Here is a 14610-nt window from a genome sequence, read left to right on the forward strand (position 1 = left end):
GAGGGGCCCAGCGCCTGCGCACTGCAGTACTTTGCTCTGCCCTCAACAGGGCAGACAAAGTACGCCTGCGCAGGAGCCGCAGCAGGAAGCAAAGAAGAGGACATTATCGTATGAAGATGCATTACAGAATGCTGTAGATAAGCCCTGATGACAGTGGCCTTAGTTTATAGGCCAATTTTGGGGTGACAGATTCCCTTTAATTAATAAATACTCACTTAGCCTCATTCTTGGTGCAAATACTAATGAACCCAGGATCTATGAGATATTTACCATACAATAGTTGGATAGGCAGGAGTGTATCATCCATAAAGGTAGCTCACTCGGTTGCTATGATGCCTATGAATTGACAGGGCTCGGTGGGGTGTGGTATTGGTCACCCTCTCCTTCCCATCGTCACAATTTCTGCGATATCCACACTCCCATACCGCTGAATAGATTAGGCTACTTTCACACTTCCGTCGGTACGGGCACGTCGCAATGCGTCGGGCCGACGTACCGACGGACGTTGTGAAATAACTGCAAGATGTGGGCAGCGGATGCAGTTTTTCAATGCATCCGCTGCCCATTCTGCAGTCTGGGGAGGAGGGGACGGAGTTTCGGCCGTGCATGCGCGGTAGAAAATGGCAGACACGTCGCACAAAAAAAGTTACAATGAACGTTTTTTTGTGCGTCGCGTCCGCCAAAACACAACGGATCCGTCGCACGACGGATGAGACGTGTGCCCATCCGTCGCGATCCGTCGGTAATACAAGTGTATGGGCAAAAAACGCATCCTGCAAGCACATTTTCAGGATCCGTTTTTTGCCCATAACGACGGATTGCGACGGAGGACAAAAGACGGAAGTGTGAAAGAAGCCTTAGTGAATCAGGGAGTGGAAAGCTCCGGATCCACCATTCAGCCTTTGCTTCTGAGTCTGAGACTCCGTGCACTGCAGGCACAATGACGTCACTACATCACACCTGTAGTATGGAGCCTCAGTACTCACACCGCACAGACCAGAGCAGCGCTCCTCAGGAACCGGGTTGGCTGAGTAGTGTGTGGGTTTTTATCTCAAATATCAGGAATTGTGGGGGCATCATATTAAGAGAAGAGCTGTTGGGACTCTCATACTGAATGTGTGGCTGGTAGGGGCCATTATACTGGGGTTGTGGTGGACTGTAAATGCCTCCATACTGAGTGGGGTTTTTTATTTTGTGTAGCAGTATGTGGTGGCCATAATTAGAGATGAGCGAATATGTTCAGGAAGCGATCACCAAACATAAATTCGGCAGGAATATGATACATTCGGATTCATGATCGGTAACACGAGCATTTTTCTTAACATCGGAAAAAGTCAGTAACATTCAGTAAAAGATATAATAGAAGCCGGCAATACATGTGCTGCATTTAGTAAAATCACAGCCACCAATGTGGGAGACTGGGGATCAAATCCTGGCTCTGACCTGTTGGACATAATATACCAGTAGTGGTCCATAACACTATGGTGCCTACCTCAATAAACATGAGTGTCACGAGCAGAGATTCATGCCGGCTCAGACGACGACTGGATTCACAAGGTCCGCGTCAGATGTTAAGGAACCAGGACAATCTTATGATAAATGGACTACTGGACCGAACCATACATATGCCCTGCCAGTTATTAGATACCCTGCTGGCATAGTGTGCTGGCCAAAAGAAGAGATTGAAGCTGCAGATGTGAAAACACAAAAGCTCCTCACAATGCATGGAGGTCTCCACCCTAAGACTAACACCCAAAGATTGTATACCAACAGAAAGGAGGGTGGTCGAGGCTTGATAAGCATCCAAGCCACCATCACGGATGAGACAAGAAGAATCCAGGAATACATCAGAAAAATGGCACCAAAAGATGAGACGCTGAGAGAAAGCCTAAGGCAGCAACAGCAACAGATCTGGAAGGAAGAACAGGAACAGGAACCGCCATGGCAAGACTAGCAGCTGCATGGGCTGTACCATCGACAGATAATGGAGGTGGTTGACATGAAGAAATCCTGCCAATGGCTGGAGAAAGCTGGACTCCGAGACAGAACAGAGGCACAAATCATAGCGGCACAAGAGCAAGCACTAAGTGCCAGATTCACAGAAGCTGGAATCTACCACTCAAGACAAGACCCAAGGTGCAGACTATGCAAAGAAATCTCAGAAACCATCCAACACATAGTGGCAGGATGCAAAATGAAAGCAGGAACAGCGTATACTGAACACCACAACCAAGTAGCGGGAATTGTATACAGGAACATCTGCACAGCATATGGGCTAATTCCCCCTAAGTCCAGGTGGGAGACCCCAGAAAAAGTGGTGAAGGAAAGGGTTAAAATCCTGTGGGACTTCAAGATCCAGATGGATAAGCAGGTGTTGGCTAACCAACCAGACATTGTGATAGTAGACAAGAATCAAAAGACAGCAATGATAATAGATGTGGCAGTGCCAAGTGACCGCAACATCAGAAAGAAGGAATATGAGAAGCTGTAGAAAGACCAGGGCCTCAAAGGAGAACTGAAGATGTGGAAGGTGAAGGCAACAGTGATTCCAGTGGTGATAGGAGCACTTGGAGCCATGATCCCTGAGTGGGAAGAATGGCTACAACAGATCCCAGGAGCAACATCTGAGCTCTCTGTCCAGAAAAGTGCAATGCTGGGAACAACTAAGATCCTGTGCAGAACCCTCTAACTCCCAGGTCTCTGGTAGAGGACCCGAGAATGAGAAAGGACAACAAAGACCACTAAAGGCTAAGTATACAGTTGTGAGCTGATATTAATAGCCTGGGAAGGTTCATGGGTATTACCCCCTTCCCAGGCTATAAACATCGGCCCCCAGCCATCGGCTTCCCTCTTCTGGTTACGAAAATTATGCGGGAGCCCATGCCATTTTTTTTCAGAAAAATTATCTTTTATGAATTAAATAAATGTACAGTAAGCTGCACACACTGTACTAATTGTATATGTCAGACATCTGTATATGTATATCTACCTATTCTACCTATTCTATTTGTATTTACTGTATGTAATCCATCTCTTCTATCCTGTTAGCTCCTGCCGTGATTTTACACTAACGCAGATGGTGAATCACAGGCTTTTCTTCTATCTGTCTATCTATCTATCTATCTATCTATCTATACACAGTACAGACCAAAAGTTTGGACATACCTTCTCATTTAAAGATTTTTCTGTATTTTCATGACTATGAAAATTGTAAATTCACACTGAAGGCATCAAAACTATGAATTAACACATGTAGAATTATATACTTAACGAAAAATTGTGAAACAACTGAAAATATGTCTTATATTCTAGGTTCTTCAAAGTAGCCACCTTTTGCTTTGATGACTGCTTTGCACACTCTTGGCATTCTCTTGATGAGCTTCAGAAGGTAGTCACCGGAAATGGTTTTCACTTCACAGGTGTGCCCTGTCAGGTTTAATAAGTGGGATTTCTTGCCTTATAAATGGGGTTGGGACCATCAGTTGTGTTGAGCAGAAGTCTGGTGGATACACAGCTGATAGTCCTACTGAATAGACTGTTAGAATTTGTATTATGGCAAGAGAAAAGCAGCTAAGTAAAGAAAAACGAGTGGCCATCATTACTTTAAGAAATGAAGGTCAGTCAGTCCGAAAAATTGGGAAAACTTTGTTTTTGCCACTGCACTTGGGACACTTTCAATCAAGCGCTACAAGGAAATTGGCTCACATGAGGACCACCCTACGAAAGGATGACCAAGAGTCACCTCTGCTTCTGAGGATAAGTTTATCTGAGTCACCAGCCTCAGAAATCGCAGGTTAGCAGCAGCTCAGATTAGAGACCAGGTCAATGCCACACAGAGTTCTAGCAGCAGACACATCTCTACAACAACTGTTAAGAGGAAACTTTGTGCAGCAGGCCTTCATGGTAAAATAGCTGCTAGGAAACCACTGCTAAGGACAGGCAACAAGCAGAAGAGACTTGTTTGGGCTAAAGAACACAAGGAATGGACATTAGACCAGTGGAAATCTGTGCTTTGGTCTGATGAGTCCAAATTTGAAATCTTTGGTTCCAACCACCGTGTCTTTGTGCGTTGCAGAAAAGGTGAACCGATGGACTCTACATGCCTGGTTCCCACCGTGAAGCATGGAGGAGGAGGTGTGATGGTGTGGGGGGGCTTTGCTGGTGACAATGTTGGGGATTTATTCAAAATTGAAGGCATACTGAACCAGCATGGCTACCACAGCATCTTGCAGTGGCATGCTATTCCATCCGGTTTGCGTTTAGTTGGACCATCATTTATTTTTCAACAGGACAATGACCCCAAACACACCTCCAGGCTGTGTAAGGGCTATTTGACCAAGAAGGAGAGTGATGGGGTGCTACACCAGATGACCTGGCCTCCACAGTCACCAGACCTCAACCCAATCAAGATGGTTTGGGGTGAGCTGGATTGCAGAGTGAAGGCAAAAGAGCCAACAAGTGCTAAGCATCTCTGGGAACTCCTTAAAGATTGTTGGAATACCATTTCCAGTGACTACCTCTTGAAGCTCATCAAGAGAATGCCAAGAGTGTGCAAAGCAGTCATCAAAGCAAAAGGTGACTACTTTGAATAACCTAGAATATAAGACATAATTTCAGTTGTTTCACAGTTTTTTGTTAAGTATATAATTCCACATGTGTTAATTCATAGTTTTGATGCCTTCAGTGTGAATTTACAATTTTCATAGTCATGAAAATGCAGAAAAATCTTTAAATGAGAATGTGTGTCCAAACTTGTGGTCTGTACTGTATATATTTTTATTTAATACAGAGCTAGATAGCAGAAAAGCCGGTAATTCAATTGTCGGCTTTTGCTATCTCCTTATCAAACCCGACAGGGTATGAGACATGATTACATACAGTAAACCATTTCATATACGTTATACATTTACATATTCCTCACTAATAATGTTAGAAGTGTCTGTGTGTAAAATTTGGGAGCTCTAGGTGTTAAAATAAAGGGTTAAATCACAGAAAAAACTGGCGTGGGCTCCCGCGCAATTTTCTCCGCCAGAGTGGGAAAGCCAGTGACTGAGGGCAGATAATAATAGTCTAGAGAGGGACCATGGTTATTGGCCCCCCTGGCTAATAACATCTGCCCCCAGCCACCCCAGAAAAGGCGCATGTGTAAGATGCGCCTATTCTGGCACTTAGCCTCTCTCTTCCCACTCCCCTGTAGCATTGGCATATGGGGTAATAAGGGGTTAATGTCACCTTGCTAAGTTGACATTAAGCCTGGTTAATAATGGAGAGTTGTCAATAAGACACCTATCCATTATTAGTCCAATGGTTATAAAGGGTTAAATAAACACACACATTATGAATAAAGTATTTTAATAAAATAAACACGTGGGTTTTAATATCTTTATTGTACTGTCAATCCAACTGACGACCCTCGTTTTTCTGAAAAAAAAAAGGAAAAATAAAAAAGCAACAATATCCCATACCTATCCGCCATACTGTCATGTTCAACGATGTAAATCCATCTGAAGGGGTTAAATAAATTTACAACCAGAAGCCTGATAATGCAGGCTTTGTAGACTTGCGGTGATGCGCCCCCTGGTGGCATAAACTTAGATGAACTCTAGAGTGAAAAAATATTCAGAAAAATTCCCACGCTAGAGTTCATATGAGTTTATGTCACCAGGGGGCGCATCACTGCAAGTCTACGAAGCCTGCATTAGCAGACTCCTGGTTGTAAATTTATTTAAACCCTTCAGATGGATTTACATCATGGGACATGACTGTACAGCGGACAGGTATGGGATATTGTTGTTTTTTATTTTTCTTTTTTTTCAGAAGATCGAGGGTCATCAGTTACATTGAGAGTACAATAAAGATATTAAAACCCCATGTTTTTTATTTATTTCATTAAAATACTTTATTCATAATGTGTGTTTATTTAACCCTTTATTACTGTTGGAATAATAATGAATGTGTCTTATTGACGCCTATCCATTATTAACCTGGCTTAATGTCACCTTACATTAGCAAGCTGACATTAACCCTTTACTACCCCATATCCCACCGCTACACGGGAGTGGGAAGAGAGTGGCCAAGTGCCAGAATAGGCGCATCTTCCAGATGTGCCTTTTCTGGGGTGGCTAGGGGCAGATGTTTGTAGCCAGGGGGGGCCAATAACCATGGACCCTCTCCTGGCTATTAATATCTGCCCTCAGTCACTAGCTTTACCACTCTGGTGGAGAAAATTGCGCGGGAGCCCACGTCAGTTTTTTCCGTGATTTAACCCTTTATTTTAACAGCTAGAGCTACAAAATTTTACACACACACACACTTCTAACATTATTAGTGAGGAATATATAACAATAAAAGAGATATGCAATGGTTTACTGTATATAATCATGTCGCATATCCTGTCGGGTTTGGTAAGGAGACAGCAAAAGCCGGCAATTGAATTATTTGCTTTTATACTGTCTAGCTCTGTATTAAATCTAAATACATGTGTGTCTCACTGACATATATATATATATATATATATATATATATATATATATATATATATATATAGCCCATGGATCCATTATATGTCCATTTTGCAAGCCAGTGAGAAAATCTCGCCGTACGGATGACACACGGATATTTTTTAGAGAAAAAAATCGCATCCTCGCACTGAATTCGGATCACTGTTCAGGAACTTTTCTGTGTATCTCGGCCGTAAAAAAATGGACCATATTTTGATACGTTACGTCTGACCCAAGCCTTAGCCGGACACTGGAAGGGGTTAATAAGCGGGATTTTGGCATTTTAGCCCCTGGTGTGGAGGCGATAGCACAATCATATGCCGCCATATACTAGACGTCCGGTAACCGGTGATAATCCCCTCATGTGTGGGGTCTATTTGTCTCCAGAGAAATCACACGTTACATTCCACACAGAACATTGTGTAGAAAAGGCGGCGCGAGGTGATTGTGCCAGTAGTGAGGGCGAATAATGGCGGGAATGTCACTGACTGAGGAGAAGTCTCCATGTAGCGTCTTCACTGCGGATCACGTGACCCCTGACTCCTCCCCCTGTGACCTCATCACAGGTCCTGTGCGCACAGAGCAGCCATATCTGTGGAGTGCGGCTCTGCAGGTGGAGGTATGTGGAGATTCCCCAGTACTGAGCGCAGCCGGGGACATTAACCCCTTCTGCACGGAGGAGACTCTTTTGGGGTTGTTGTTGCCCCTTTATAAGAACCATAACGTTGTTGTTCTGTTTCCTGTAATAGATACATACGAGCCAACTATGGAAGACAGGAAGCGAGGGAAGGCTACTTTCACACTTGCGTTTTTTTGCTGTCCGTCGTGGTGCAGCAAAATGACGTATCGACTGACGTTACGAAAATAGGGAAATCCTTGTGCGACGGATCCAATGTAATGACGGATGCGTCATACACAAATTCCGGGAATTAAATGTCCGGGGACGAGAGAGAGAGACTTTTTTCCGGAAATGAAATTCCTTCTGGGCATGCTCAGAGTTGAAAAACTGGATCCGTCGCTGGATTCCAGTGTGTGACGGTCAGCGATGGATCCTGCTTCCATTAAAGCCGACGACGGACAGCGCAGGATGTGTCGCTGACCGATTTTCTGACGTGCAGAAAAAGCGTTCCTATGAATGTTTTCCTTGCACGACGGACCGCTATTTCCCGACGGATCCAGTGCATGACAGACGCAACAGATGTCCATCCGTCACAATCTGTCGCTAATACAAGTCTATGGGAAAATGCAGGATCCTGCATTCTCAAAAAAGGACGGATTGTGACAGATTCAAAAAAATGCAAGTGTGAAAGTAGCCGAACAGATTGTTCTCCTAGTACAGGGCCCTTTTCTTGGCCCCCACACATCAGGGAGTGGAAAGCTCCTGATCCACCATTCAGCCTTCACTTCTGAGTCTGAGACTCCGTGCACTGCAGGCACAATGACGTCACTACATCACACCTGTAGTACGGAGCCTCAGTACTCACACCGCACACACCAGAGCAGCGCACCTCAGGAACCGGGTTGGGTGAGTAGTGTGTGTGTTTTTCTCTCAAATATCAGGAATTGTGGGGGCATCATATTAAGAGAAGAGCTTATATATAAAACAAACATCAGTTATAAGTAATTCCAAAAAAAGATATTGTTGGCGACTCTAGTAGCAATATTGAAACCCAGGAGAACTAAGAATCCAAAACAAGCCCTGAGGAAGCGGGATTTATCACACGCGAAACGCACGTTGGGGTAGCTGACCGGGATCTGGACGGGACCTGTTACATTTATGGGTAATTAACTTTAATCCCATTCTTTACATTATAAATTGGATTTGTATGGACATGCGGCAATATTATTGGCAGTATTTGTGCAGCTTACACTTGTTTAATTGAATCGCCACATGCCTAAGACAGCTTTACTGATATGTTGGTGACATATTGACTGCATATTTGGCAACGTGTGTTCGCATTTGGCATGTCTAATAATGTCCTGGTTCTTACTGGTCCCTGATTCCGGATCACTGTTTGTATCCATCCATGGATCACTCACATGGATCACTCACATGGTTTTAATTGACTACTTAATGGTAATTTTATATTCTTGTAATGTTTAAATAAAGTTACATTAGATTATTTACCTTTTGGCTTGTTTTGGATTCTTAGTTCTCCTGGGTTTCAATATTAAGAGAAGAGCTGTTGGGACTCTCATACTGAATGTGTGGCTGGTAGGGGCCATTATACTGGGGTTGTGGTAGACTGTAAATGCCTCCATACTGAGTGGGATTTTTTATTTTGTGTAGCAGGTTGTGGTGGCCATAATTAGAGATGAGCGAATATGTTCGGAAAATGATCGCCAAACATTAATTTGGCACGAATATGGTACATTCAGATGCATGATCGGTAACATGAGCATTTTTCTTAACATCGGAAAAAGTCAGTAACATTCGGTAAAAGATATAATAGAAGCCGGCAATACATGTGCCGCGTTTAGTAAAATCACAGCCACCAATGTGGGAGACTGAGGTTCAAATCCTCGCTCTGCCCTGTTGGACATAATATACCAGTAGTGGTCCTTTAACACTATGGTGCCTACCTCAATAAACACGAGAGTGTCACGAGCAAAGAGAGTCATGCCGGCTCAGACGTCGCCTGGATTAACAAGGTCGGCGTCAGATGTCGAGAAACCAGGACAATCTTATGATAAATGGGTATCATGTCGGATGCTGTTCAGACCAGGTCGTCCGACAGACAGCGGTAATTCTGCTTTTGTCCACTATGCGCTCATTGGCGTCGGCTAGATTTTATCTAGCTGGTCCAGGGTTAATTTACCTGGTGCTCGGATTGGAAGCTGGGCCATGCCCACTGCCTTTAAATAGTTCTCCGATTATAGCTTCTGTCTTGTGCGTGGTTATCTCGGTCTGGAGTGGTGAGCTAGTAGTTGGAGTATCGTTGCTGGTGGTGTATTTCCCTTTGTCTTATTTGCTCCTTCCTATATTTGTATTTGTTTTGCCCTTTGCATTTATAGTGTATTCCTGAGTGACTGCGGCGTGGTGCTTATTTTTCCGTTATCCTTGTCTGTGCTTACTGTGGGTATTGGAGTGTGGACTCTTCACTGGGTGGTGGGTGGTAGTTTCAGCCTAGGGTTGAAACAGGAGATAGGGCGAGGGTGTAGGCCCAGACATGCACACCATCAGTGTAAACTCTGGGAGAGGGTCAGTCAGGGTTTCCCTAGTCTGAGGGAAATCGCAGGGGCCCGGGTTATTAGCTCTTTCCTACCTAGGTCTCCCGTGACATTATAATCGGCCAACATTATTTCCATGGATCCCATGATTTCCATAACCCGCCAGTTGGAGGCGCTGTCCCTACAGGTCACTGAGTTAAGGGGGGCAGTGCAGCAACAGGGACTAGCAGTGTCTAATGTGCAAGCTGGAGTTACAGGTAAAGTTGCTGAGCCTAAGTTTCCTTTGCCTGAAAAATTTGCTAGGGAACTCAGTAAATTTGTTTCTTTTCGTGAAGCTTGCAAACTGTATTTCCGTATGCGACCGATCTCCTCCAGTAATGAGGCTCAGCGTGTGGGCCTGGTGTTGTCATTATTAAGCGGGGATCCCCAAGCATGGGTGTTTTCTTTGCGGTCTGATTCTGCTACATTTAACTCTGTGGAGAGTTTTTTTTCTGCTCTAGGACACATTTACGACGATCCGGACAGAATGGCTCTAGCAGAATCTAAGATACGCACTATTTGCCAGGGGGAGCGTGTTGCAGAGGATTACTGTTCTAAATTTCGCCGCTGGGCGGTCAACACAAAGTGGAATGATCCCGCGCTGCGGAGTCACTTTATTTATGGAGTTTCTAATAGGGTTAAAAATGCCCTCCTGATGTACGAGACTCCTGCTTCACTAGATTCCGCTATGAGTCTTGTTGTCCGCATTGATCGCCGTTTGCGTCAGGGGGATCATGAGACGCCGCCTGTGGGTAAAGGTTTAGGTTCACGTGAGGTTGCAGCAGGTGAGCCCACGGAACCTATGCAAATCGCAGGGGTATCACATGTTAAGAATTGAGCCCCTGTACTCAGGAAGCAGGGAGCCTGTTTTTACTGCAGTAAAACTGGTCATTTTATTAATATCTGTCCTCTGCTGTCAAAGAAAAACGCAACGGCGGAAAACTTCTAAGCTCAGAGGGTGTGGAGGAGTCCAATCTGAGCTTATGCATATCCTCCATGATGGTTTCTCAGTGCATGCTCCCTGCCAAAGTTGTTGTCGCTGGCAGAGAGCTGCCAATCACGGTTTTTGTGGATAGTGGTTCTGCCACAAATCTCATTGATGAGGAGTTTGCGCGCACTGCTGGTTTTAGGATCGAAAAACTCCCTCATCCTATCTGCGTGGTCACCATCAATTCTGCTCCTCTCCCACAGGGGGAGATTACTGAGTTTGTGGCTGAGGTTAAACTCCACATTGGGGTTCTTCATTTCGAGCAGGTTACATGTAAGGTGCTCAAGAGTCTTCTGGCACAATTGGTTCTGGGTTTTCCATGGTTGTCTACACACAACCCGGTTATTGACTGGAAAACTCAGGACATAATTCAGTGGAGTGATTTCTGTCAGGAGAATTGCTTGGCCACATGTGTTTCTGCTGTGACTCCAAGTGTTCCTGAGTCACTTCTGGATTTTGTGGATGTGTTCTCTGAGAAGGGTTGTTCAGAGTTGCCACCACATCACTCCTATGACTGTTCTATCAGGTTTAAACCAGGGGCCAAGTTGCCAAAAGCAAGGATGTTTAACATCTCCGGTCCGGAGAGACAAGCGCTAAAGGATTACATTGCTGAAAGTTTGAGCAAAGGACACATCAGGCCTTCATCCTCACCAGTGGCAGCAGGGTTCTTCTTCGTTAAGAAGAAAGATGGTGGACTACGACCGTGTCTGGATTTCATGGAGTTAAACCAGATTACGGTTCGTGATCCATACCCTATGCCATTGATTCCGGATTTGTTCAACCAGGTGGCAGGTGCTAAGTGGTTTACCAAGCTTGACCTCAGGGGGGCGTACAACCTCATAAGAGTCCGTCAGGGTGATGAGTTTTGAAAATGTGGTGATGCCATTTGGGTTGACAAACGCACCTGCAGTGTTTCAACATTTCATAAATGATGTGTTCTAGCATGTTTTGGGGAAATTCGTTATTGTGTACCTAGATGACATCCTCATATATTCTTGCGACCGTGATACTCATTTAGATCATGTCAGGCAGGTGTTACAGCTTCTCAGAGAGAATAAGCTATATGCTAAACTGGAGAAATGTGTATTTTCTCTAGTAACCCCCCACGACAGCACACCTGGAGGAGGATGTTACCCCTTTCCTAATAGGGACAGGAAATGACAAGAGGTTAAATAACCCCTCCCTCATCCTCCCTTCAGTGTTCTTTCCTGTCCCTACTAGGGATGAAGAGGTCATCCCAGGTGCACTGTGCCGGCAGCGGTCACCGGGGGGTATACAGACAATCTGGCCGGGCAGCTGGGATCAGACTTACGTCCATTCCCTGTCGCTGCTCCCGTCTCCTCTGACTCGGGACTCTCCGCCGCCATTCCGCACCTGCGGGTAAGGTCTGGGGCGTTCTTCGGCTGGAGGCCTCTCGGAGCTCTCCAGCCCTTCTCCTCCTCCGTACACGCGCGCGTGTAGGTACTTCCGGTCTGAAGCCGGCGGCCGGATATGACGTCAGATGCCGGCCGGCTTCTTTGAATCAGGAAGTTCCTCGTGCGTTCCAGCCAGGAACGCTAGGCAGAAAGCAGGGAAGACGTCGGCGTCCTCCCCCCACGTACTTCCGGACACCGGAGGAGGAGGTCCTCATGCAGGAGGACAGGTGCTACGTCCGGTCGCCTATATATTCAGGCCCTGGACAGGAAGACATCGCAGGTAGGACCACTGTGTGGTGAAGACTATGGAGATGTCTGCTTCCTCGCGCTCTGCACCTGCAGAACACAGCACCATCCCGGCCCCAGTGAGTAATCTGGCCCCGGGTGTCCATTCCCTGATGTGGGTTGTAGTCTTATGATTCCTTCTCCCCTTCCTTTTTAGGGGGACAAGGAACCCACATCAGGAAGCAAAACAAAAATGACCCGCAAATGCGCAGTCTGTATGAAGAAGCTGTCCTCTTCATATAAAAAATCTTTGTGCAAAGAATGCACAGACAAAATTGTCAGCGAGGAACGGCCATCCCTGATAGAAGAGATTAAAACCTTAATCCAGCAGGAGATTAAAACATCTCTAGCCACTCTTTCCCAACCTACACCATCTCCTAGTGCCCCTCCTGAGGCTAAGAAAAGAAAACTTAATCCACAGGAGGAAGAGCAGGAGGACTCTCAGGGAGAGACATCGGACGAACCCCCAGAGGAGGGTGAATTATCCCTGGACTCTGAGACTGTCCAGCAAGAAAGATACTACTTCTCTTCATCTGATATGGAAGAACTCCTTACGGCTGTAAGGAAAACTATGGAGGTTGAGGAAGAAAAGACGGCCCACTCGGTGCAAGAGGAGATGTTTGGAGGACTTCGTTCTAGGAAGCGTCAGGTGTTTCCTATTCACCAAAACATCCGAGATTTAGTTCGGGACGAGTGGGAATCCCCAGAAAAGAAGCTGACTACTCCAGCAGAAATTAAAGACAGATTTCCTGTAGATGCCGAAACAGCGTCATGCTGGTCAGAAGTCCCAAAAGTTGACGTCCAGATTGCCAGAGTAGCCAAAAAGACCACGCTACCATTCGAGGATGCCTCCCAACTGAGAGACCCTCTGGAACGCAAGATGGACGGACTACTAAGGAAGTCGTGGGAGACGTCAGCATCTTTACTGAGCATCAATTCAGTATCCACTTGCGTTGCTAGATCGATGCATCGCTGGCTGGGACAGCTAGAGGAGCACTTGTCCTCAGGTACTCCAAGAGAAGATATTCTGGCCTCCTTGCCTATCTTCCAGAAAGCAACAGGCTTTTTAGCAGATGCTTCTGCAGAATCCGTGAGAGTGACGGCGAGATCATCCGCACTGTCAAACTCAGTAAGGCGTGCACTCTGGCTAAGATCCTGGTCTGGGGATATGACTTCCAAGATGAGGCTGTGTTCCATTCCTTTTAAAGGAAAGTATATGTTTGGACCAGCCTTGGATGATCTTTTGGAAAAGGCTTCAGACAAGAAAAAGACCTTACCTGAACCTAGAAACCCTAGGAAAAGACCCTTCCGCGCTCAGCAGGAGCATACCCCTCAATACAGAGGGAAGGGTAAAACAGGTCGCTGGAGCTATCCGAAAGGAGGGAAAGACAGGAATCTTTTTCTTTCACAACCCCAAAACCAGAGAAAGCAATGACGCCGTCATAGTGGGGGGTCGGATTTCGAACTTCCTCCCAGTCTGGCAAAAGATCGGGGTGGATCAGTGGACCTTAAAATTGGTCAAAGAGGGGATGAAAATAGAGTTTACATCATACCCCCAAAAAAGAATGAAAACTACAACGTTATCAACACCAAAGCTACAGTCCACCCTGATAACTGGGATAGAAGATCTCTTAATCAACAATGTGATCTCCCCAGTCCCAAAAGACGAAAGAAACAAGGGCCATTATTCCAGCCTATTTCTGATAAGGAAACCAAACGGAACCCATCGGATGATAATCAATCTGAAACCGCTGAATCAATATGTAACCTACAGAAGATTCAGAATGGAGTCCATCAGATCAACAGTACCCTTAATAGGGCAAGACTTCGTCATGGCAACCATCGATTTACAGGACGCATATTACCACGTCCCAGTCCATCCAACCTATCGGAAATTCCTAAGGTTTGCAGTCACCAGCGGAGAAGTTATAGACCACTTCCAGTTCAATGTCCTCCCATTCGGACTATCAGCAGCTCCAAGGATCTTTACAAAGGTCATGTCCGAGGTGATGGCGTACATCAGAAGTCGGCAGATATGCATAATCCCATACCTCGACGACCTCTTGGTAGTGGGCCCCACGGTTCCAATTCTACAGGAACACCTTCAGACAACAGTCCAGATCCTGTCATCCCTGGGTTGGGTGATAAACCCCAAAAAATCGGATATGGTTCCGTCCACAACAAAGATCTTTTTAGGGGTCTTATTAGACTC

At 45.6% G+C, this 14610-nt stretch overlaps 1 protein-coding gene across 1 annotated transcript in view; it reads left to right on the plus strand.

The window, feature by feature from the left end:
- The first annotated feature begins 7079 nt into the window (after positions 1-7079).
- The window catches only part of LOC143766818 (uncharacterized), a 75727-nt gene continuing 68196 nt past the window's right edge, over positions 7080-14610 (plus strand). Inside the window, exon 1 of the mRNA XM_077254791.1 lies at positions 7080-7119. The gene's annotated coding sequence lies outside the window, so the exon portion shown is untranslated. The remainder of the gene's footprint in view (positions 7120-14610) is intronic.

Source organism: Ranitomeya variabilis, chromosome 4, assembly GCF_051348905.1.
Source record: "Ranitomeya variabilis isolate aRanVar5 chromosome 4, aRanVar5.hap1, whole genome shotgun sequence".
Taxonomy (NCBI): domain Eukaryota; kingdom Metazoa; phylum Chordata; class Amphibia; order Anura; family Dendrobatidae; genus Ranitomeya; species Ranitomeya variabilis.